Source organism: Mauremys reevesii, linkage group 4 (assembly GCF_016161935.1).
Source record: "Mauremys reevesii isolate NIE-2019 linkage group 4, ASM1616193v1, whole genome shotgun sequence".
In the NCBI taxonomy this organism is placed as follows: Eukaryota; Metazoa; Chordata; order Testudines; family Geoemydidae; genus Mauremys; species Mauremys reevesii.
In genome coordinates this window covers 44,813,763-44,839,907 of record NC_052626.1, presented here as the reverse complement: position 1 = coordinate 44,839,907, position 26,145 = coordinate 44,813,763, and the positions used below count along the sequence as shown (strand labels likewise).

General features: G+C 38.1%; 1 protein-coding gene across 8 annotated transcripts in view; it reads right to left on the bottom strand.

Moving 5' to 3' along the window:
• SLC25A21 (solute carrier family 25 member 21) overlaps positions 1-26,145 on the bottom strand; it is a 396,958-nt gene that overhangs the window by 181,540 nt on the left and 189,273 nt on the right. The gene's annotated exons all lie outside the window — the stretch shown is intronic.

Sequence of the window (26,145 nt, the reverse complement as noted above, 5' to 3'; positions counted from 1 at the left end):
AGCTACTTATTTTGCAATCAGCTACAGGTCCTTACGATAGCCTACGGGAGATGTCCAGTCATCAGACTACAATGAATATAGTGGCATCCGGACTCAGGCTACCACTCATTACAGAATCTGAGACTCCATCATGGGGCCAGGAGGTAGACTCAGAGAACCCAACCATTGTTTGTGCCTCAGGCAGAGGATCCAGATGTACCAGCACTTCTGGAAGTGGCAGAGGACCTCATAAGAGAAGTGGTCTAAACATTGCAGAAAGAGCATTGTATTTATCACTCCTGCACCACTGACAGTGTAGCCAAACAATGGAAAGGCACCCAAGTCATTGGTGGTGACAGAGGAGGTACCAGAACTGCCAAGCATGGGGCAGTTCATACAAGCTCTGAAACACCTATTGTGGAGGTACTGACACAGTATCTATGGGCAGTGCCACACATCAAAGTAACATTAGGTCCCATCTACCCTGTAAGTACAATTGTATTATTGTAACTAGGTTGTGGCACATTCATCTGACAAGTTATGACAAACACAATTGATGTGGACACAGTGGCAAAATGAGGATAGACACATGCATGGAATTAAGCAGCAGGCCACAACTTTTATTAAACTTTAGCATAGGGGAGAGGAACTATCCACCCATCATCCATACTATTCTATACCAGACATTTAATGGGTTCCAGTGCAGGGATTACAGGGTTCCTTACCACATATCCCATAACTAGTCCAAGGGTTGCAGGGCTTCTTACCAGATAACTTGTAACTCGGCATACGCTCTCCTCAGCCTACCCCTCAGGACTCAGCTCTCTCTGAGACCTAGCATCCTCCCCCGCACAAGGGGGAAAGACAGTACAGAAGTGTATTAACTATGCTGGATCATTTTTAGAGCCATGTCCCTAAACGGTTACAAAAGCAGGTAAAATTTGTGGTGTAGACAGGGCTTTAGTTCTAGATCGGGAAATTATCTAATGAAGATCAGCTTAACCTTAAATTTAATTCTGGGGATTACCATGGCCGAATACCATATTTTAAAGTGATATTATACAGAAAACTATTTTAGGTCATAAGTAACATTGTAAAGTTCATGGAAACTGAATTCTGTTTATATAAGCCAAATCTTATATTCTTATAATTCTTATATTCATTTAAAAAGAGTAGATACACAAACTGTGAAAACAAACTGACCTATCACATAGCTTTACTGCTTTAATGAAAAACAGTTAACATTCTGCAAGGGATATTGTACAGATCTTTTTCAGATCTGCCTTTTAAGTGTAAAACACATAATTTTATTTATTTATTTAACTATCCTTCTTTGACATAAGATTTTATTTTCAACAACAGTTAGGGTAACCAGACAGCAAGTGTGAAAAATCAGGACAGGGATGGGGGGGGCGGTAAATCGGTGCCTATATAAGAAGCAGCCCCAAATATCAGGACTGTCCCTATAAAATCGGGACATCTGGTCACCCTAACAACAGTATGGTAACTAAGCCTGGTGAAACTGGCAGGATTTTGGGGCCTATCCATGTAAAGGTAAATCAAACACAGAGACATAGGTGAGTTCCTTAATTATACAGCTGAGGAATAATCTTGTTAAGGAGATAATATCAAGGAACTAATAATGCTGAGACAAACTTTCTCATCCTCATAACTTACTATATCTCTATAAAAAAGGGTAAGGATTGGTTTATAGAAGAGATGCATGTGTGAATTCACATGTATCTCTAGAATAGAGTTAGGGATTGTGTATATATAACTATAAACAAATAGAACTCAAATAATTATGTAGAAAGCAGCGAGGATAGGTTTTATTTTAAACGATGCAACATGATGCATAGCTATCACCACCCTGATCACTTTGCCTGTGTATATCTCCCTTTTGCCCTCCTTCATCTTTCTTCAGAAAGACATGGTCGTTTGATAATATCTTTAATCTGTTGGTGAAAGAGACAAACTTTCAAGCTTACACAGATCTCTTCTTCAGGACTTGGTCTCTCTCACCAACAGAGGTTGGTCCAATAAAGCTATTACCTCACCCACCTCTTCTCGCTAATATCCTAAGTCCAACACAGCTACAACACTGCAAACGTCTATCTTTTTTGTCTTTTTAGACTGCAATTTTTGGGGTGTAATGACCATATCTTTCTTTGTCTTTGGGAAGCACTTAGCACATTTTGGACACTATCCAAAACTAACTAAATAACAATATTTAATTTGTTTTAACCATGTTTATGTGGTGGCTGGCATCAGGGTATGAACTGGAGATCTCCAGATTTAAAAGCATGAGTCATCACAACTTGAGCTAAACATGTAGGCACTGTTGCCATTAGCTGTAGCAGACTGTAGCTTGCAAATAATATATTAATCTGTTATAAGTAGGACTCCACTAAATTCACAACTGTGAAAAACACATCACGGACCGTGAAATCTGGTCTCCCCTGTGAAATCTGGCTATTGAAGGGGGCCACAGTATTGCCACCCTTACTGCCTTCAGAGCTGGGCAGTCAGATAGTGGTGGCTGATGGCCAGGCACCCAGCACAGAAGGCAGCACCACCGCCAGCAGCAGTGCAAAAGTAAGAGTGGCATGGTACGGTATTGCTACCCTTACTTCTCCACTGCTGCTGCTGGTGGCACAGCCTTCAGAGCAGCGTTCCTGGCCAGCAGTTGCCACCCTCCAGCCACCCAGCTCTGAAAGCGTGCAGAAGCAAGGGTGGCAATTCTGCGACACGCCCTACAATAATCTTGTGACTCCCGGCCTGACCCTCTTTTGGGTTGGGACCCCCACGGTTACAACACTGTGAAATTTAAGATTTAAATATCTCAAACCGTGAAATTCAAGACTTTTTTAATGCTATGACTGTGAAATTTACCAAAATGAACTGTGAATTTGGAAGAGCCCTAGTTATAAGAGCAGAATATAAGTGCTTAATACCTGATAACTTAAGGTTTAAAGCTGAAATGCAAGAAAACTACAGGCTTAGACCTATAAAATACTTATTTTAACCAAATTAGTTAAAATCTCAGCCCAGCCCCACTTTTGGGACAATTGCCACCTTGGTCAATATTGGGCACTGAACGAGGACCTCTATAGCTAAATGTGCAAATGGCTACCTCTTGAACCAAAAAGCCAACCTCTCTAGCTAGAGGTTGTAAACTGGGCACAGAGGCGAACACGCAGCAAACACTGACCAGTGGGTTACAATTAGTCTTTTTGGATTCACCTTCTGCAAACGTTCAAACAATAGTGTGTGAGTATTCACAGAAACTGGTTTTTAGATTCACATGCATTAAGTCTCTGCAACAGAAATTCTCTCTCATCTAGTCAAAGAACAGAAACAATTCTATGTATCTTTCTTACCTAGCTAGCCAAAACTAAACATGAATTGAATAGCTCTTGCAGGTTGCAGAAACTGTCTTTATTTTGTATCTGATAACCAAGATTTTTCTGCTGTTTGTGGACATTACACATCCTATGGCTGTCTCTATACAAACAATGGCTTGCCCAGGGTGAAATGTACCTTCTCCTGACCCATTGTTTTGCACTGTGGTGAGGGGTCAGCTGTGCATCTGACTGCTGTATTCTATTCTCGAGGTGGAAGCAGTTTTGGATTAGGAAAAGTATAGTGGGTGCATCTCGAGCACTTTATGAAGGAATTTATACTGAAAGGAACAGAAGTCTGCATTTCAGCTAATATAGTGAGAGTGCAGTACAAATGCCTAGGACAGATAGATGGACAGAGAGATATGAAAACCTCCCTCTATCCCTTCATCTGAAACTTCCTCTTACAACTTTTGCACAGACAGCTGGAAAGCAGAATATAATTAACGTAGTTTCTAATATGCCAAAATACTTAATATGTCAAAAATTGCCATTAATTCATTTATCTAGAATATTTTTAGATGAAGCAATTGATTTATATGTTTCATTACCTTTTCAAGTGGATGGTACTTGATTCCAAACATACATATCATCATAACAAACTTACATATCATTTATGGAAAATATATTTCCATCCGAGAAGTCTTATATTTTATTAGTGAAAATAAAAATATAATGTAGTTAGAATAAGGTAGAGATTACCTAAAAGATAATATATTACTTAAAAGTTAAATAATGATGATAACCAAAAGTTCATCTTTCTAGAAAGCTACCGTCAAATCTTTAAGCCTCTAGAATCCTCTCAGTAAGTGAAATTACAATTATTTTAAAGACATCTTCAGTTATTACAGAAACACTATAAATACTTCTGTTGTAGAGTTTCCAGAACTTCCTTCTTGATTGCTCACTTCAACTTTTTCTCTTTAGAACTGTTAGGTAAAAAAGTGGTATAGGATATATGGATGAAAACAATTTTAATATACCTCCTTCTAGACCTATCATGGCCCACACCTTCCTCTTTTGCCAATTTTTTTTTTATGAATGGACCTCAGCAAGGGCATAACCCATCGTGGCAATGCATGTTTTTGTGTGGTGAGAATAAAGATCACCAGGCTTTGTGCCTGTCAATATGCTAGATATGGGACCAGATTCTTAAGCAAAATTTGCCTAAGCTGCGCAAAATGGACAAAACTGCCCACAAATTGCCAGCAGGGTTCCCCTGCATCCATTGGTGGAGGTGGTTGCACCAACTGTTCCCTCTTCCGTTGGTGTATGGGGAGGGAAATGTTGTGTGAGGGTATACTGGGGTGAAGAGAGGCAGAGCAGAATGGAGCTCTTCCAAACCCAATCTTTTACTGGTTTAAGGTCACAAAGGGACCTTATATCTGTGATGTAACTTAGAGGTGCTTCTCAGCAACTCTAATTTACACTGGGGCTGGGACACATGGGATCAGGAAGCTGCCACCATCTCCTTGATTCTCACTCCTCCACACTAGTCAAAGTTTTATCCATAATTAACATGTATCAACATTTTTCATAAGATAATGCCTCTGGGTATGTCTATGCTGCAATAAAAAAAATCTGCTGCATTGAGTCTCAGAACCTGGGCCAATTGACTTGGGCTCAGGATATAGGGCTAAAAAGGCACTATAGATGATTGGGTTTGGGCTGGAACCCGGGCTCTGAGACCCACCCAGGTTTCGGCACCTGGGCTTCAGCCCAAGCCCAAACATCTATACAGCAATATTTTGCCCCACAGCCTGAGCCCTGCGAGCCCAAGTCCACTGACCCTGGCCAGCCGCAGCCATGCATCAGGAATTTTACTGAGGCATAGATGTACTGTCTGAATAGAGAGAACAGAACAGGTATACAAACGTATTCATACAGATTTAGAACTGTTCAGCAGCTGCATATTATTATACACGATTCCTTATAATAAATGAGTCACATGCAAATGAAAAGCTGCTTAGCAGAAAAAATCAAACACATAACAGATTCTTTATAAACATAGTAAGTCAGGGCTAAATTATCTCATTACAGACACGGACAAGAAAACAGTTGCATAGTTTTTGGGCCTCATCTTTATTACACCATCAAGGAGGCAGTGCCTGCAATGATACAGTTCTCAAGATGGCCTGCAAAATTTAGGCAGATCCAAGTTGGTAAGAGACAGCCTCACAGATCCCTGGCCTTCTGCATGACTGGAGCCTCACTCTACAGCTGTCTTGGCCCACACTTCCACCTTCTGCTAACATTTTGGTATCTGGTCCCCACTCTGGGCACATGCCGCCTTGGCAGTTTATACAAGCCACAGGGGAAGTTACTGCTGTTTGGGGCAGCAGTAACTAATGATGATAAAAGCATCAAATGTTGATCTGGAGTTCAAAGGGAACATTTATATTGAGTACCTGTTTCCCTGACTCTTCCCCTCCCAATGTTTCATCCAGCCACGAGAGGATGAGTTCCAGAATGGCTGCTGCCAACAAGAGATGGCTATATGATGGGGAGGATGCTGCTGCATAACAGCCATTATCCCTCCTACCTCTGCTGTTTTCTACAGGCTATCTGGGATTTGGATCCACTTCCCACCACACACAGGGAGAAGGGGTACATGCCCCTTTGCAAGCAAAAGGAAGGAAGAGGAGGGGATTGCACATTTACATGGATGACAATAAAATCCAGAGTTATAGTGAATGATAACACTGATTTTAGAAGGGATATTAAACCTCATGCTTCAAAGATCCAGCTAGTCTTTAATTAGAGATCAGGATGAGACCCAATGTGGGGGGAAGATTATCCCACATCTACCCACTGTGGGATTCTTATACCTTCCTCTGAAGTAGCTGGCATTGGCCACTGTCAGAGACTGGATACTGGATTAGATGGAATTTGAGCCTGACTCAGTATAGCAATTACTACTTTCCGATTCTTTATGCTTTTTGAGCCTCTAATGTTCCTGTTTTCAATCTTTTCTGTACAATCATGAAGAAAATAAACATACATTTAAAAAAATATGAAAGGTGAGATTCTCATATAGTCCAATGACAACAGAACCGGGGATTTTAAGAAAAATACCCCAAACTGGCAGACTTAGCTGGAAAGTTGTAGAGTAGAAGCCAGGGAGGAGAGTTTTTTCTTAGCTATTCCGTGTGCCTGCCATTGTAGTATCTAGGTCCTTCTACCTCTGCACTGAAAGTGGGTGTATTGCAAAGAAAACTAGATTATTACAGGGGAAAGAGGGAGAGATAAAGGCAGATACATGGATGCATTGTAAACATTCTTAAGAAGGCATAAAGGAGGAAAATAAGGAAAAAATATTTTCATTTGAAAACAGCTTTATGCTATTCAATACAATTAAGAGAATACGTAGGAAATAATCTGAGTTGAGAAAAGAGGGAGTTCTGGGGGAAAGTAGACTGCAGAAACTATAATTAACAGTCCATTTAATTTGTTTAAGCCTTAGGGTATGAGTTCTCACCCTTTGGTGCATCGTGTGAGCACAAAGTGACAGCATGTTTCTCTAGTTGACCCTGAAAATTAGTTCTGTCAGGAATCATAAAAGGCCACTTGAAGTTTAGAGTCCTGTCCTCCTGAACTGTAATCCATTGTGAAAATCCATGAGGAGGTAATATTGCATTAGTGAGTTGTAGGAGAGCTTGGAAACTTGAGACTTGTAGTTGACAGGACACCATCTGTATGTGTTCCTACAGACATTTTTTATTGTATGCACAGATATGTAGGTATATCTATAGGTACATGTAGAAGTACCATATGTGTGTTGTGGAATCATTAATTCACACCCGGTTAAATTGTGATTTTTATTTGGTTTCCTACAGTGGAACCCAATGGAGAACACCGAACTGCTCTGCTAAACACTAATGTCTGTGACTCTACATCTAGTTATTCAATCAGAGTACAACTCATGCAAATAAGACACCTGTTCTGGAAAACACCCCTTTTCTGATTAAAAATTGTTCTGGGGAAAGTGTGACAGTTTTCTGAACTGTTCAGATAAGAATTTATCTGCAGGAACAGACTAGTACTGTGATGAAAAATAATCAGCAGTATTCAGCCAGAAGAGGGTTAAAATAAGTAGCTAAATACCCAATAAAAATGTTATTTTTAACCAAACAACCCCTTTGCCCCCCTAAAGTAAAGTGCATTTTCTAATACTTACAACTATCTCCAGCTTCAACACTTCTGCACAGGTTCTTTTTTCTGCTTCTCCTCATCACCTTCCTCACCCAGGACCAGCGGAGGGAAGAGAGAAATGGTGATATTCCCTTTCAGCTCTCCCAACAATTCTTACTCTGCTCACAAACCTAAACCAGCTGGATTTTTCTTCATGAGATAATTAAGAATGCTGACTTGACATTACCATATTAGGTTTCAGAGTCAATGTCCAATTGAGAAGAATCTCTCTCAGAACCAGTGCTGAACCCCATGTAAATAAATGCAATTTCTGTGGAGAAACTAAGAGGCTTTGAAGGAAAATCCATCCTTGGTGGGTAAGCATGGACCCCTTGGACAGTCTCTCTTCTGCCTCTACGACTGCTTTAGCAGCAGTGGACTCCTTGGAATCCATTATAAAATTTAGGCCTGAGGATTCATATAGCAGTGCATCTATAAGCCAGTCAGGTGCCCTGCTTCCATCATGCCAAACTCCTCCATGTGGTGTCCCTCTCAGAAGCCTATTCTCCCCAACCTCATGCCCAGCACAACAGAACCATCATACCTCACAGATATCCCTCATTTTGAGGAGTGCTATTCATTTTATTCCCAGTTACCTATGTTCTTCACACATTTGGTGCCCCATACTTTTATTGTAGAAAATTATTTCCCTCAGAAAGAATGATTTAACTGAGAATACAGAAAGAATTTCTTACACTAAGGTAAGGAATCCCACAGCATATTAAATGTCACGCATGAATAACTTTTTGTCTTCCCCATTTTGGGTCTTTGTCAAACATTGTGTCCCATATCTGTGCCTTGCCACATTGAGAGGTATGGGAACATGCCTGTTCTTATGTTAGGTCTTCAATTCCAATCAATATTTAGGCCTTCTACTTTTGTTTTGATCTGGCTGTAGCCCCAGCACTGCATTGGTTCACATCCAGAACAGTAATTTGGCAACCTAAAGGGCTAGATACATAAGCTAAGATTTTCAAAAGTAACTAGTGATTTTTAGATGCCCCAATTTTTGGTTGTTCAACCTGAGACTCCTTCAAGGACCTGCATTTTCAGAAATTGATGAGCACCTGCCCTCAATCAGGGCTTTGTTAGTGTCTCAAGCTTAGCACTCCAAAATTGAGGTACTCAACATTACCAGTCACTTTTGAAAATCTTGGCCTTAATTTTTTTAAAATTAAAGCTTAAATACGGCAGAAACTTTTGAGGCCAAAGTAGAAATGTTAGCATCGCGTTCCACTGTGAATTAGTGCAATATGGCACCTACCCAGGAACCTACTAATATCACCCCCTCCTGTGTACATCTCCTGCATACTCAACAAGACTGATTCCCTCTTACCCCAATTCCTCTCCTCTGCCTTCAATTCCCTCTTGCGCCAAATACTTTCCAGACTAAGAATGGACACCACAGCTACCCATGAAAGAATGGTGGATTGTTAATAAAGTGTCCCCCAGAAGTTACAAAACTATTACATTTTTATATATAAACAGGGTCATGTGCTGCAGATAAGGTTGCAATGCTATTTTCATTATAATCCCCTTCCAACCTCTTTTTAGATGTTGATTACTAGAGTTGGTTGGAAAATGGAAAGAAAGGTTCCTCAACAGCTTTTCCCTTTTTTGGACAAAATATCATGCCAATGAAAATTTCCCCATCAGCTGTACAGCTAGCTGAAAAACAGAATATATCATCATGAACATGTGGGTATGTGCCTGTCACTGTATTTCATTGTAATGGAAATTTCCCAACCAGCTCTTCTCAGAACTTTCCAATCCATCTGGATTCTTTGGTCTTAATTCTGAGATGATTTTTTTTTTTTAAATCAACTGAAATCCCATGTCTCGGCCTATTTATACCAGGCTATTGCTGCTATCTCAGAGTTCTCTAGACAAGGGGGATTTTCTCCCATACGTACTTCCCTGCAGTCACTGTTAGAGCCAGAATTGGAGTAACAGTAAGCGTATGGGCAAAGAGCAGCTTTCAAAGACCCTCCCAATTACTGTCTTAGCTTCCTTGCATCAGCAGGAGCTTCCTGCTGTGAGGGCGTGCTTTGGCTTATTTCTCCACCTCTGCCGGACTTCTGCTCACCATTTCTCCTTCTCCCTCAGACCAATCACAAAGCTGTAATACTGTACAGACAGATATGCAATTACATTAGAGGTTGGATTTTTAAAAATACCCTTAAGCAAATGTACTGAGAATTAAAATGAAGTGGTCAACTCTCCCAAGTGTGTCAGACAATGGGGTTATCATGTTCTTTCACTTCCTTCCCAGTTACTGTTAGGTATTTCAGCTCAATAAAATTGCCTGCATTGTCAGGGCCAGGTCACAAGCAGCCAGACCTAGTGGTCAGAGCTGCAATCCACAGTAAAGGAGTCAGCCAGGAGACAAACCAGAGATCAGAACTACAAGTCAGAACTCACAAAGCCAGGAAGTCAAGCCAGGGGAGTGGGAGCTACAAGGTACATAATCCAGACTAGGGTGTTGTTCAGACAGCTTCCTGTTCCCATTGCTGGCTTAAGTAGGGCCAGCAGGCCAATTGGCTGCTCTGGGACTCTACCAATGGAACACTGGGGGTGGAGCCTCAAACTGGGGCTGGGCTTTATGGGTCAGCAGTTGTCAGCAGGCAGCCAAGTGGAGGGTTGTTGCGTGGCTGCTCCTGGGGACCCAGGTTTGAGGCACTTCAGCAGACACTACAAAATCCTTCTACTCAAGAGTGACAGACATCGCAAAACATGTGTGAGGATGGTTTCTACCATGATGCCCGCAGAATTCATCTAGGTGCTTTTGGCTAGACAGATGGTGAGCCACATTGTGCATACAGCTAGTCCATGCAAAACCACGGGGCCTGGGTGGCAGTCTCTGCCTCGGACTCTCCTTGCTGGTGGCTCATCGCTCCCCACCCTCCCTTCCTCCCCACCCCAACCTGTTTATTGTTTTTCCATCCCTCTACTGCATCTTGCCATTTTTTGTAGATTGCAAGCTCTTTACTCCAAGGTCTGATTCTTTGCATATACACATCATCTAACACAATGGGTCACTGATCCCTGACTGGAGTCTCTAGATATTAATGTAATTATTGTTTATAATAATAGAAAGACAAGGTGAGTGACACCTTGGACCAGCTTCTGTTGGTGAGAGAGAGAAGCTTGTGAACTCACCCACCTTGTCTCTTTAACATCTTTGGACCCACACGGCTACAACAACTGCATACAATAATACTACTCCATTTCAGCTTTTACACTCTATCTGGTACCCTATTTGTTATTTTTTTTTCTTTTTAGTTTAAGGCATAATTTTTCCTCATTTGCAGTAATTTTTTCTCATTTATTAGATGAGACACTGTGTGGTTCCCCCAAAACACATTTGTTTAAAATATGCATATTCTAGTTGATCCGTCAAGATTCCTAATCTTGAGCATATAGCATAGTGCCACTTATTAGATTATCCCAGGCCTTTACATTACCACAGACTGTACTTATACTGGCCCCCTGCCAACCCTGATTATGGTTAAGCTATGTTCAACTTTAGAAGGCCCCCTTCTCTCCCACCCCCTTAACTAATATGACAACGATTCTGAAGAGCAGCTTTCTCACCTGGTATGTTAAACTGTGGAAAGTCACTGTGAACATTGATGCTGTTCTCTCTATATTTAGAACTGAAAACTAAACTATTTTTTCAGGTGCAATAAGATCCACATGAAAGCCCCCTAATGTGCAGAGGCTCTGTAATAGTATTTTTAATGGAACAGGTCCACTGAAGTTATCTAGGAGTGTTAAAAATAAAAGCCTGGAAAACAGGCTTTGTTAATTGAACCCAGTGTTTATCAGTGGATAAAAACACACACAATCGCTATTCTGCCAAATACCATGTGGTACATTTCTCATTCTGAATATTATTTCAGTTGTTTGTAATGTCATTGTTTCACTGCTGGCAGTTTCATGCTTTAATTCAATGTTTTCCGTTTGCATACCTACTTCGACAAAAATGTGACAAACTGATGTTTTTACAAGTATCTGTAATTTGGCCCTTAGGAAGTATCTTTACATGTATGCAAAGATACTTCCTAAGGGCCGAATTACAGAATGCTCTCAGAATTACAGAATGCCCTCAGATGCATGCATGTAGCTGCCATTTAAGTAAAGGGCAAATATTTGGCCCTAATTGCCTGTGGGCTGCAATGTCGTTTCTCATTATTTCTGCAAATGCTAGAAAGAGCAAGGAGCTAGTGCAAAGGCACAAGTCCTTTGTACGGGCAGAACCCCAGCTGCTTTCCCCCAACAGAAATATATGCATCACAAGCTCCATGAGTACAATTTGGGAGTAGCCGTCTATGGAGGGAATGGTAGGGCTCTGTAACTTCTGTGCTGAAAAATAAATAAATGTATAATTCCCAGTTGGTTTTCATTCATCTTTACAAGAACTATACATCGCAATATATATGTTTGTCCTGTCCACTACATTTTTAGGATGTTTGGAAGTTCAACGCAACAGAATCATGCTGATTTAAATAAGTTAAAGTATTTTAAATGCTATGAATTGAGCTATTTAATTTGGAGTAATCAAATGTTCATTATCATCAGCTCATTCTAAAGAGACATTCCAGGATTCCTTCTGCTACTGGTATTACATTTTTATCTGCTACAGCCTCAGCGCTATCAGTTTCTAAGTGTTTTCCATCGGCTCAATTCACAAGCCATGAATCACACGAGATAAAGACCAGATAGTCACATCAATGGGAACCAATACTAGTGGGGCACTAAACACCAGAAGTAAATCCGCATCTGCCTTTACCAAGCTGAATCACAAACAGTCCCCACCTACTATGATCCTTCTTCAAATAATTTCTTCATTTACCTGAGGTGCACTTCCTGAAAGTAACAAATAGTTTTGACTTGTGTTATTATCTCATTAGGACTTGTGAAGGAACTAAATGGATTGGAATGCTTTTCAATAAGACCCTTCCTTCCATCTCCCATAAACTATTACCTACGCTAGTCCTGATGTTTGCCTTCTCTTACTGTTTTCGTGACCTTTAAACAGATAGCCTTTTTAAGCCATTACCAGTACTCTGTATTAGCTCTCCAAGTGGAATTTGGAAATATATTTGCTATATATTTGTTAATGATGTTAAAGAAGAAGCTAGGACTAGATTTTCAAGAGTTCAGAACCCAGCAATTCCCAAGTAAGCACCTAAAAAAGCGTCCATATTTTCCTTCGTGGGTGCTGAACTCTTGAAAATCTGTCCTAATTATGGGTGCTGAGCATATTTAGAACTCTGGTCCCTAGAGTCTAGATGCATATACCCAGTGGACAAATAGTATGTTTCAGGTGAAAACCTAAGCGATCAGTTTAGTTGAATTATCATTCAATATACTGTAAACTATAATCAAAACAAACATGTATTTTAAACGTAAGATGTGTGAATTTGTAGTTCCACAGGACACATCCCATTAATTTCATGCTTAATTCTGATGCATCCTACATTTTAAAATGAATTTCTGTATAAACAGGAAAAAGTCTATTTTTCTCATCATATTAGTATGCCTTAGGTAGATCTTTTTCTTTCACTCAGTAAGGGTAGATAAATACCATCTGAGGAAGAAAATAAGGCAATAACATTTAAAAATAGCTTTTTCTATTTTATGGCACTTATTATGGGCTTCACTAACAATGTGTCTGAGTTGCATGATGGAGTGAGCCCAGCCATCCATTATTTGGTAGAATTTTTTAATAAGCTGTAACTAATTCTGATACACAAGTAACTTACTAATTTACATAGGGCCAAATTTACATAGGAATCTCAAAGACTCTGTACATATTTATAGCCAAATTTTTGCTTGCAAGTTCATTTCTGTCCACAAGAGAAAAAGTGTATGTAGAAGCGGCATTTGGGATGAAATTCACTGTAGCTAATATGCAATTTGCATACATAGATTAAGTCTTTTTTTTTTTTTTTTTTTGCAGGTGCAAATTTAGAGGCTGTTTTTCAGCATGGGGTCATGCCTCCTAAACTTCCTGAAAACTAAAAAGTGTATTGCATTAGACATTAACATACTGTACCACAAAAGAGAAATGTGAACAGAGAAAACATTACAGGCACTTTTCTCTTTTTCCCTCTCAAATTAGAATTGGTTCCCCCAACTTTTCTCCCTTTGCTATGCTTCCGCTCTCTCCTTCTCCCTCCTCCCATCTCTATATCTGACTTTGACTACTCCGTATCTTGTCTGACCACTGACTAATATGCCTGACGGACAGAATAAAAACGTTGATGTAAAAATATCAATCTTGGGGGAAAGCTAATGCATAGAACACTCATCTGGGACACTTTAGTATAGCAGATCTTCTATGAAGTAGCAAATAACCTAAAAATGGGTTCCGTCCCTACAGCTATTGCAGTTGGGGCCCAATCTTCCATTACCAACACCAGTCAAAGCAGGATTGGACCCTTATTACAAAACAGCTTCCAGCATTATACGATAGGAAAGTGAGAGAGAAGCAATGGCGTCTTTTGAAGGCTCAAATTACTATTGAGAGAACAGTTAAACTGAAAAAAAGGAGATTTAAACATTTTTCCATAATAGTCTAAATATTTCCCCGCGTTTGCACCCACAACATAGTAATTTGTGCATTCAGAAAACCTGCATTTTTATGTACAAGTGGCACTTGTGGGAGTGCAGGGAAAAAAGCAGATAGCTGCCTGCTTTGCATGCACAAGTACCTTTTATTTGAAAAAAAAAAAAAACAACAAAACCCAACATCTGGATGGAAATGATTGCAAGCGCAATCTTGAAGGCGAGGTTGAGGCCTTTTCAAAAATTTGTCTCAATGTGGTTAATTCATCTGACCAAAATTCATATAACCTGAACAGTGAAAAATCAACTCTGGGAGCAACAGAAAAGAATTTCTGCAGCCAGTGCATAAAGAGACCTTAGATTCAAAAGCTGCAAGGTGAAATCCTGTTGAGGCAGCACTGCTGTGAGTGCTGTACATTGACCACATTTTTATTTATTTATTTATTTATTTTTCATGGCTTACAGAAAGCCTACGGCTGTTTCATTGTGTACCCAATGAAATGCTGTGGTTGTTTTTGGACGGTCAGTTTATATTTTCGTTCTCTGGCTTCTGGGCTTATTTTGCACCTGGATACTTGAATCATTTTTTTTCACCTGTAAATGAAGTGTGCTTTTATATCACGGTTGAGCTGTATGGGGACATTCCTTACCTAGTCATTCCTGGATTGATGGGTCTGAACAACAGTTATTCCCTTTGCTTTCTAGCTAATGGTGGCACACATATTACAATGCCAAACAGATCCATGCACAGTAGACCCAATTATAAAATAATCAGCATATAGTACTAAGTTTAATGACAATGAAATGACTCCAAAAAGATACATAGCAGGAATACTGTTACTTTAACTCTTCTGGCTGGCCCTAGGGATGTGGTCAGAGTGAGGGTGCACATGGCATTCACTTGCTCATGGAACCCTATTGATGGCCAAAGTCACAGGGCTGAGAGTCAAGATAATAATTTCAATTTTTTTAAATATAAAAATGGTAGGGATGAATGTCACAGGAATCTCATTGAAGTGGTGGGATGCGGGGGAAGAGAAAAGAGAGTGCGTAGTGGGAACTTTCTGATGGGGAAAGGTAGGAAGGTGCCCCCAAAATGGGTAAAACTGGCACTGGTAAATAGTATAGTAATATTGTTACACTAAAATAGGTATGTATAGGAAAATATTAAATGATACTTTAAAATTGCCAAGGGTGACAGGTTTGTATTGTTTGAATTGTCACACTAGTAGTATCACTCGCTTTTAACAGGCTGAAATGGGTCTGAGTACAAGTCATATCAGCTGCTGATCCTGTATGGAGTGGAGCCTGGAAGGTGTGGCATAAGAAGACCATCTCAAATGTGATAGAATCTATGCCATCCTGATTCTCGGTGTTAACCTTGCAATTTACACATAGATCTAATCTTTTAAGTAAAAATATGTGGAAAATCTCTTCTCCCCCCCCCATGAAAACTGAAACACTTTCCAGTTGCTATCATGTCACTGGATTTTGTTTCCAGCATTTTGCCTCCAGTCACCACTGGTAGTAACAGTACAGAAGTAATTTTACACTACTAAATTCTTTTGACTATGAGCTTTCTGCCTTTTCTTTTTGTGGCAAGTTTAGCAATAATGTGGTTGAATATGACCTGTTAAAGAGCAAATGGGTGCCAAAGACAATATTTTCAGATGGCTATTTTCAAATGTATATATTAAAATAGATAAATATATTTTATGCCCCACCTTACTGTACCTCTTCCATATGTTTCACTCCAGTGCTTTGTACTGGGCTTGTCCACTAAAGTGTGATGACCTATTTCACAAAAAGGGATGCCATGGCACACCTCCCCTCGTTTTTTTCATTTGGCAGGAATAGGTGCAGAGTGATGAGGAGAAGAAAGATGGTCCAGTGGCTAGGACTCCAGTCTAGGACTGGGGAGTCCCTGCTTTAGCACAGACTTCCTGGTATGACTGCATAACCAGTCACTTAGCCTCCCTGTGCCTCAGTGAAAGGGGATACTAGTAATTCCCTACCTTTCTGGGGTGCTGGGAGGATAAATACCTTAAAGACTTTAAGGTTCTCAGAAACTACAGTAATGGGGGCCATATATGTACCTCAGATTAATAGGTTTGGCATAACAGCTGCTACTGTCCCACCCAACCAAGTATTGTGTTACTCTTAATAGTTCATGTGACACAAATAATACTCCTCCTATTTCATTTCCGCTTTTTCTGTCAGAACAGAATTTTCTTCTGTAAATATCAACATTTATCCAGCTATGTTTTTAGCTAAGAAGAAATAATTATAAGAAATAATTAGATCTATTTTAAAAAAATTGTATAGAAACCTATGGATGTTGATTCAACAGCATGAAAGTGCAACCTAATATAGAAATACAAGTGCGGAAAAATAAAATAATAGATAACTCCACAGAATTAGAACACAATCCAACGGTGACTTAAGTACATGCCAAACTTCATGTCTGTGAAGCTAATGGGACTTCTCACATGAGTTGAGTATGTGTATAAGTATTTACAGGATGAGGATCTAGGGCCTTATTCAGCATCCATTTAAGTTGATGAAATAATTCCCATTGACTTCAGTGGACATAGGATACAAAGTTTGTAATGTGGAACATAGATTAAAGAGCCTCTATCTGGAACAGAGAAACTCTATTTTGTCATTTCTGCTGCCAGGCACAAGCACAGTTGATCTGATTCTCTCTCAAAGTGGTATAAATCAGAAGTAATTCCACTAAAAGGAATGGAGTTACATTGGTGAAAAACCAGTAAGATAAGCAACAGGTCCAAAGTATACATACAAGGGACCATGCTGTACAAGCAGCTTTTAAAGAGAACTCCCTACTGACTTCAGTGATGGCACAATATAGCTCACTGAATTTTGCTTCACAAAAAAATTACTGGCAAAGTAACGCGATAGTTTTTCTCAATTACTATCTCAATACTTAGTTACCATCAGTATTTGCTTAGAATTAATGGCTTCTAAAATTTCATTTAATAAAATTAAACTGGCTTTAGGTTAAGGTGGCCAAAAATGTGTCTGAAATCACTAACTTTTGTTTTTGTTTTCTTATAAGGTGAAGAACGAGAGCTATTTTTTTCCAAATGTGTATTAAAAAATTCACTGCCAAATAAAGACCTCACAGACTAGCTTGCTTATTTTTTAAATGTCTGAGTTGAATTATAAACCTCTCAAAATAGAGATTTATAGTGGAAATGACAATTTTAACTATAAAGGTAATGTCACTATACTGAAGCCTAAATCACTCTCAAAAAATTTAATGTATTGTAAATACATTTTGTTCACATTCTCCTAGCAGTCCTTATACCATTAACAGTGCAATCATTTTTCTTTTAAGAAATATAGGGAAATTATAGACATCATGGGCTAAATTCAATATTGAGGCCTTTCTATTTTGTTTAGCTCTTCTACAAATAAATGAAAAATTAGAGAAGAGTGTCTAAGGTAGGTAGAATTTTATCGCAACATTATGTGGTGCAGACAAAGGATGCAGTATTTTGGCACATGCCTAAAATAAATTGAAAAAAATAAGGCAAGCACTTAGGCATTATATTCTATAGTACAGTGTATTTGATCTTTTCTATGTTCTGAGACTAAACAGAAGACTCTGCTGAAGATTAAGAAGGAATTCTTTCTTTTTTTTTTTAATGAAATGCTCTTTCACATTACATGTCATAATGGGACCACAAGTAACAGAATTATATAGTATGTAATAAATGTATATAGAAATTGATGTCTCAAAAATGAACCACAACCATTTTACTAGAAATGTTGAAATGTGCAACAGCATTTAATGTCTCTAGAAATCCTAGCTCAAAGTACAAAATGAACCTTTGTAATGCTCTATCATAAATTTTAAAATGTGTAACGTTTTCGTAGTCCTCAACCATTAAACATAATGGGCCAAATTCTGGCCTACCTTGCACCCTAATGGGGGATTACACAGAGTGTAAATCATAGCACAATTTAGTCCAGCAAGTGCTACTATTTTGTCATACTGATGAAAAATTTCTTTTTCTTTTAAGAATGTTTTCTGAGTTATGCAGGCTCGTGATTATAATTGTTTTTTGCTAAAATGTTTAAAATATATTTTTAAGGTACATTTTGAAGGTGTTCTATAAGAAAGTGTGTAATGTGTATATCAGATCTTTAGTTTATTTAATTTTCATTGGCAAATTGTATCTTTTATTACTGCTGTAAAATGTTCATTTTGCTTATTATATTTTATAACTTTTGGAAAGTAGATAGCCATTTTTAAAATTCTATTACTTTGTTCATTATACAGAGACATTTGTTTCCAGAATGTAATAATACCATGATAAAAATATGTCTGTTATGCTATGAGAATAATTTTGTCCTTTCCTCTAATAAGAATCAGAGGTTTGTCAGTATTTACAAAATAATATTCCAAGTGTTTTCGGCATTGCATTATCAATTAAAATAGTCTCTGCAAACTTATATCATTCTAAAACTCACTCTAAAATCTCACTGTGATTACAAACACAAATGTTTAGTTCTTAGGATTTTTTAATACTTTAAATGGCTCAGAAGAACATTTAAAAAAATATTGTAACTATTAAATTAAAATTTTATATATTCATATAATCACACAATTTGAGAAGCATCTAGGTTTTTTTTAAGTGTATGTTTTATCTTGTACATGGTAATGGTTGCAGGACTGATCCTGTAAACATTTAGCTATGAAACTTTACTCATGTGACTAGTGTCAATGAAATGCAAGTTTGAAGAATCAGCCCTTAGAATATACAATATATCACACTCAGCACATTTCTATATACCATTTTTCCTCTACCCTATCTCCAGGATTTGTCCAAATAAAAACATCTTAGGAAATATGCAGATGAAAATGGGTAGCAAAGGGGAACTCGATTTTATAAAATTTTCATATAAATACACAAAGAAACATTTAGTTTTATTTTGCATAAATTAAATATTAGCCATGTGGCAGAGTACAATGGAAATGCTGCAAATTAGTAATTTATTTTCATTCTTTTTAAAAACAGTTTAAATAACAAGTCATCTAATTCATAGTGTAACTGTTTATTAAAAAGGGTTAATGATACTGTACATATTATTTTATTGAAAAGGTAGCTTTAAAAAGTCACCTTTCTTCTTAGAGATCACTGCTAAGATTCAGGGTTTATTTTGCATATTTTACCTTCAGCTGTTAAAAACAAGTTCGTTTTTAGTAACTTTCAGTATTTATATTTTCCCTAGCTATTTATCAGTCTACAATTAAGATACAATGTAAGGGGTCTTCTGGTTAAAAACAAACAATAGCTTTGCTTAATAATAAATAAGTCCTTTATTTGCATTAAGCAAACTAACTTATGAGAAATATTTCCTCACAATACCAAAATTATAAACAATTCACACAGGGTACGTTAATTTTCAACTGCCAAGAATATATTCTCAGAAATTGTTTAAATTAACTTTTTTCTTTTGCTTCAATCACCTATAGAGAATAATAAAAAAAGGTAAAAGAGTTGTACTGTCACCTAGTGGATAAAGGTAGTAGGAGAGTCCACCTAGAATATTACCGCAGCTACTTCCAATGTTTAAGAAAAATAAAACACACGCACTTACATATTAATTTCCTAGTGGAAACAATTTAACATCAAGGATCAAACAAAGCTTGACTGGCTGCACTGGAGTTACAACAGCAGAGAATTTGGCCTCTAATGTACATTTTAATGATCCTTTGCTGATTATGAAATCTTTAGTAATATTAATGTATAATCTTTAGTAATATTTCCATTTTTCAAGGGCCTGAGATTGTAGGGAGGAAGCTAAGTAATCATGACACTAGAGACAGGAATAAGGTAAGGAGATGCAGTCCTTCCTTTTTTCATCTTCTACACTGACCTACAAAACCCTGTTATGCATCTACACTAACAGAAAGTAAAGCAATCAAACTCAAATCACTTATTATCTAATTAAGAACTGCAACCATATCTCCATAGACAAAAGGCTGGATTAGTCCATTGCTTCTGTCATTTTCTAAATTTTGAATTTTCAGCCAAAGAAGTTGGTTACATGTCGTGGACCTGCTGCTGTAGTGGTAGCTGGACAAACTCCCATCCTATCGAAACTTTGCAAATTTTGCTTACATTAGGACATCAGGTTTGGGACCAAGGATGAAATTCACCTAAGGATGCTGGTGCCATAAAAACCTTCCAGTCCAACAGAACCATAGGGAAAAGCTGCAGAACAGGTAAACAAGGGGACTCCACTCCACATAGCTCAGTGTGGTGGGAGGGAGGCAAGTGATATTAGGAGCAGTCCAGGGGTGGGGGCATGGCTGTTGGTTCCATGCTTAGTGGAACTAATTAAAAAAAAGAAGGCAAAGTATTTTCACAGAAAGTTTAATAAAATGTGTCACTGTCTAATAATTACACACAAGGGTCTGTAACAGAAGCAGTGGAAGGGCTTTGGAGCTGCTTTCCCCAGATGATCATTTCTTACAAAGTTCTTGCTGCATCACACAGTGAATATCCACATTCATTTTGTAACAGTTATATAATTCTGTGGGAACTCACATTGGACCATGTTACCACAAGCCATTATTGTCATAAGAAACAATGGCATGTGCACAAGAACATTCTCAGAGACACCTCCTTGGTGTTGTATTACTTGCCATTAAAACATTTCAGCCAGTTTGCCTTAAGTGAAGCAAACAAACTTTTTTTTAATGCTTTTGTCTGAGTATTTATTCAATCAACTAGGATCAAGTTTGGAATAAATGACACCACCACACTTTTTGGAATTCTCAAACTTGAAGTCTACAGCTTCCTAGTGACAACAACTGAAAAACACCAACTGCAACAATAATAATAAAAAAATAGGTTTCTCTTCATACACACTATCTCTGTTTTAAACATAAAAAAGAACCTTAAAACCGAGCTGGAACAGAAATTCAAATGAGACCTGAAATACAAATTTTGGACTCAGATTCCAATTTAGACATATCCTATAATTTAGGGATTTTTGGAACAGTGTTTTGGTACAGGCTCATCTCTGAAGAGAAAAGTAAGTTTTCAACGTAGATATAAATAAATTTACTAAAAGAGCATTTTTCATAACTTATGGGAAAATGTTCACAAATTTATTTTTGACATAACATAATCATATTAGTCCCATCAGAATTCTTTTTTGTACTGGACATGCATCTCTTATTCCCTGGGCATCTCCTACATGGTAGGACACGTGGTTAGTTTAATGAAATTGTTTCAACTGAAAATCCAAAATACACAACTTGGAATAGAGCTGAACAGACTACCAGCAGCAAACACATTAATTAACAAGAAAAAGCTCTAAATTCAATGACTAATTAATTGTCCATGAACACAAAGCGATTCCTATTAATTTGTTCATTGTTCAGAATTACTTAACAAATGCTAATAAATGTTTTATGCAAACATATTTCAACCTATGGATACCACATAGGTATCCACTGGCTCATGCATGTATTTGTATTTGCAATTGGAAATATGTGCTGTTTTGCTTGATGTATAAGTCACATGGTATATTTCTTTGCATTTACTTGATTGAGTATTTCTCCTATATCAGGTGGCTAGCAAAAGGGCTTGTGGTTACAAATTCATAATCCACTTTATCCAAGTAGTCAAGAGTATGTCCTTACCATTTGTTCTTTCAATGAATATTCCTACAAGTAAACATGTTTGCTAGAATATTCATAGAAAGCAAACATCAAAGAGGCATGATCAGTCAATCCAAATTTGTTGAAAAGTTTGAAAAAGTGCTCACACATTCTCTTTTGCAGCATTCACCCAGCTCATATCTGGATTCTACAGAATAAATATTTTAAACTATATTAAAATATAGAGAGGTAGTTTTCATGGATAGATAATTCATATATCTAAAAAGTATTGTATATTATTTTGCAACCAAATATAATCTGTCATTGGTGGCAATATAGAGAATTGGGACACTTTAGATCTTTACAGTTCAAGATGAACAAAATTCCTCTTCAGTTTCTGCTTCTTGCTCACAAAAAGAAAGAAGGAGAGCCAACAGTTGCTCTCAACTAATAGTTCCTTCAACCCCAAAAAAGGAGAAAAAATGTAAATGCAAACAATGTCTTATTTTCTAATTTTTACAATATTTTGCAGCATACACAAGATAATTCAATAGAGCCGGATATCCTTTTAATGGTTGGAGTAAGTGGACCTGGAAACAAATGGGTGGAAGGAAAATGAATTTTGATCTGCTAGTGAAGTTGAGTATATTGGACTGCTAAGGTTAATGAGTCCTGGACTGGTCCATGAAGTAAATGCCAGCCGAACAAGTGAAAGTTACGTTACCTGCCGCAGATGTGACTTATTCAGCAGACTTTCCTGAAATTAATAGAAAATATAGAAAAGAGATTTTGTGCAACTTTAATTCCTACAGATCTGGCTAGTTGCCTCAGATGCACATTGTCAGGAACTGAGAGTTGGAGATGTTACTTTTTCTGAGATATGTGAACAGTAGTTCACTCAGGCCCAAATCCTGCACCCCCTGAAGCACATATGCTAAGACTCAAAATGGCATAAAAGCTGCAGGTCTGCTGTGTAGAAGGGCCAAATCAGTGGGGAAGATGAGGTATTCGACCCATTTCCAAGGTTCACTGTATGGAGCAGACAAATGTGCCCAATGTGTTTCTGCACTGCACATATCCAGCTGACCATGTCCACTGTTCCTCTCAGTAAATTGGAATGGTTGTGACTGGGTTGTGGAGGCACCTAGGAGTGGATTCCATAACTTTCAATCCCCACACAGTTTCTGTGAGTAAGATTTTTTTTTACTCAGACTGCTCAGGGATCAGGGTTTTAGATCCGTTGTTTCTTTCCTCTCATACCTGATTAAAAAGCCTAGGGTTGAGAAATTGGGCTGAAAATCTCATAAGAAAAGACTTTCCTGTGAGATTTCCTGTCAGTGCTGATTTCAATAAGGCTGAAGAGATTACAGGAGCAATTTTCTCATGGTATTTCCACCTACTGTCCCAGCCAAACCAAGAAGTGCAGAGGCATGTGGAGAAGAAAGTTAAAGAAAAGGGACATTTAGTAATCTTTAAAACAAACATACCCTCCACCCCAAAAACAACCATCACAGCCAAACACCCAACCAGTTTCTGTATACACTGAGTTTTGGATGAAGATTTAGGACTCTTATTTTATTCACAGAATATCAGGGTTGGAAGGGACCTCAGAAGGTCATCTAGTCCAACCCCCTGTTCAAAGCAGGACCAATCCCCAAACAGATTTTTGCCCCAGATCCCTAAATGGCCCCCCTCAAGGATTGAACTCACAACGCTGGGTTGAGCAGGCCAATGCTCAAACCACTGAGCTATCCCTCCCCCCAATGCAGGCATTGACCCTGCTACCTCTCGCATGCTAAGCGAGCTCTCTACCACTTGAGCTAATTCCCCGGGGCTTCAAATTGACTCACCCATCTTTAAGGAGGAGCTGACCCTGAGGTGTTCTGTCTTATCTCCAAAGTGATGGCAGAGGACAAGCAGGATCAGATGGTAGAGACTGGTGGATAATCCACCCTAAAATTTTATATAACGTTATAGTTATTTAAAAAGAAACTTATCCTGACAAAAGCACCGGATGAGGACAAAAAGTAACCAGAGGATTGATTTTTGTACATAAACAGTGCATAGAGCACCATACTGGGACTCAAGAAACCTAAATTCAGTTCCCAGACAACCAGAGACTTCCTGTGTGATCTTGGGCATGTCACTTAATCTCTCTCTTATTGCAGTTCCTTGCCTAAATAATAGAGATGAAGTTCATTAATGATTATGAGGCACTCAGATACTATGATGAAGGGGGACATATGAGTAGACAGATATCTAGGGACGGTAGAGAATGAGTGCTGCAGTGTTTGATAAGCCTCAGAATAAAAATCAGAACTTCTGTAAGTGGAGGTATTTAGAAATTGCAGAATCTTTAAGATCTCCCATCTCTAGTACAATAAATAAATAAATAAAATTAACTAACAACTTGTTAACAAGCTGATAATTATATAAACTTCTACCACAGAGACCAGGAAAGTTGTAAATGCAAAATTACTTTTTGCAACTGTGTTAAATCTGGACTTAGCCTATAATAATTTTAACAACGAACTAAATGTAATTTATTCAAATGTGCTTGCTTTTTTATAAGTTCTGTCCCTGACACAAATGTGATAAAAGACCGGTGTTAAAAGCTTTTAAAACAGAATCAGGATCTAATAAACTGCTGATGCCTGCAAGGCTTCCTTCTACTTCCTAAAAAACACTTGCATTAGTCTGTGTAATAGAACTATCATCATTTTAGAAGATGACATTTTCAAACACTGCACAACTGCAAGCAAGATACAAAGTTAGCTGCATATATACAAACCAGCCATTTAATTAGTGACAAATATCTTAAGATGCAAAACATTTTAACAATTGTTTAAAATGTATTTAAACACAAATAAGCAGTTGCAATCTCATTTTTCTGTATTTTTCTTGCCATATTTTTATTAGTGTTAATGAAAGGAATGAAAAACAACACAGGGATGAAATTTAAAGGAGTATCATCAATATTGGGATTCATTAGAAATCACCAAAAGTGTTCTGGGAAAACAATGGTGGGAATCAATTAGTAGCAGGCCAGGGTCTAGCTCTCACCAACAGACAGCTTATCTAGAGACACATTTACACTTCATATCAGTGCAACAGGTCAGTGGAAGAGGGCTACACTTCAGCAATCTGACTACATACCTAATATGCAGCCAGAGAATCGTTGTTTGGGCACCGGCTCTGTTATGATAGATGTTCTTAGCATATTGTTGGTGCAGGCTGACTTGCCCAGTCAAGCCTTTAATATTTCATGTATGTCTCTTCATGTTTCATTATATAACAGCTTCTTTTACTCCTCTCATCTCTGATGACACAGTCATTAAGGAACCTATTTCCTCAGTAATAGAAACCTTTAAGATTCTCTTGAGTCAAAGGTCAAACACAGTCAATTTATTCTTAAAAAAAAAAGAGAGAAAGAAGTGCTCAGCTGCAAGTTACTGAAAGTTAGTCACTACTTTACTCCAAGAAGTCTTATATTTTTCCTTGTCCTTTGAAACAACCCGTAAGTGATAATGAAATGCTTAAAGCAATAAGAAAGGGAATCAGATTTCATCTACCTGGACAGCCTGGCAGCACACTGTGTAACAATAAACAAGTGTTCTTAAGTCACAGCATTGCACTGGAAATGAGGCAGAACTTGTGTATTTTAACAGCTTTTTACAACTAGTAACCACTAGCAAATTTATTTTACTTTCTCAGGGAAGACCAGTGAACGTCCCTAATTTAAACTAAAGGGCCTTTCAGCCTCGAAGACAAAAAGCACTTCTGCTTAGCACCTGAGTAATAACATGGAATATGTACAGGTGAGTCAAGAAGACTGGAATCAAAGATAGTTTGTCTTTGGCTAGTCTGAAAAGTCTGACTCATTTCCAGCCCTGTGATCATTTATTATCCAGAAAAGAAAGGCTGGCTTTTTGCTCTGCAAACACAGTGGTGGTCTTCAGCTCATGATGAATAGATTTACCATGTCCGGTCTGAAATGCATGACATAGAGTTTTCCAAAAGTGTCCAACACACACACGCACGCAAACCCCGATGATGTTTTTAACGTATGTTTTAAGTTCTGCAGTATAGAAAGAAGTGAATAACTACCTACATGAATTTTTCCCTCAAACTATTACATACAATATACATTTTTGTAGGGTGACCAAATAGCAAGTGTGAAAAGTCGGGACGGGGGTAGAGGGTAATAGATGCCTATATAAGAAAAAGCCCTGAATATTGGGTCTGTCCTTATAAAATGGGGATATTTGGGCACCCTACATTATTGTGGAATATTATTTAAAATAACATGACTTAGAATAGTGTCATATTTTTCACAAATAATTTTGCTGGGTCATC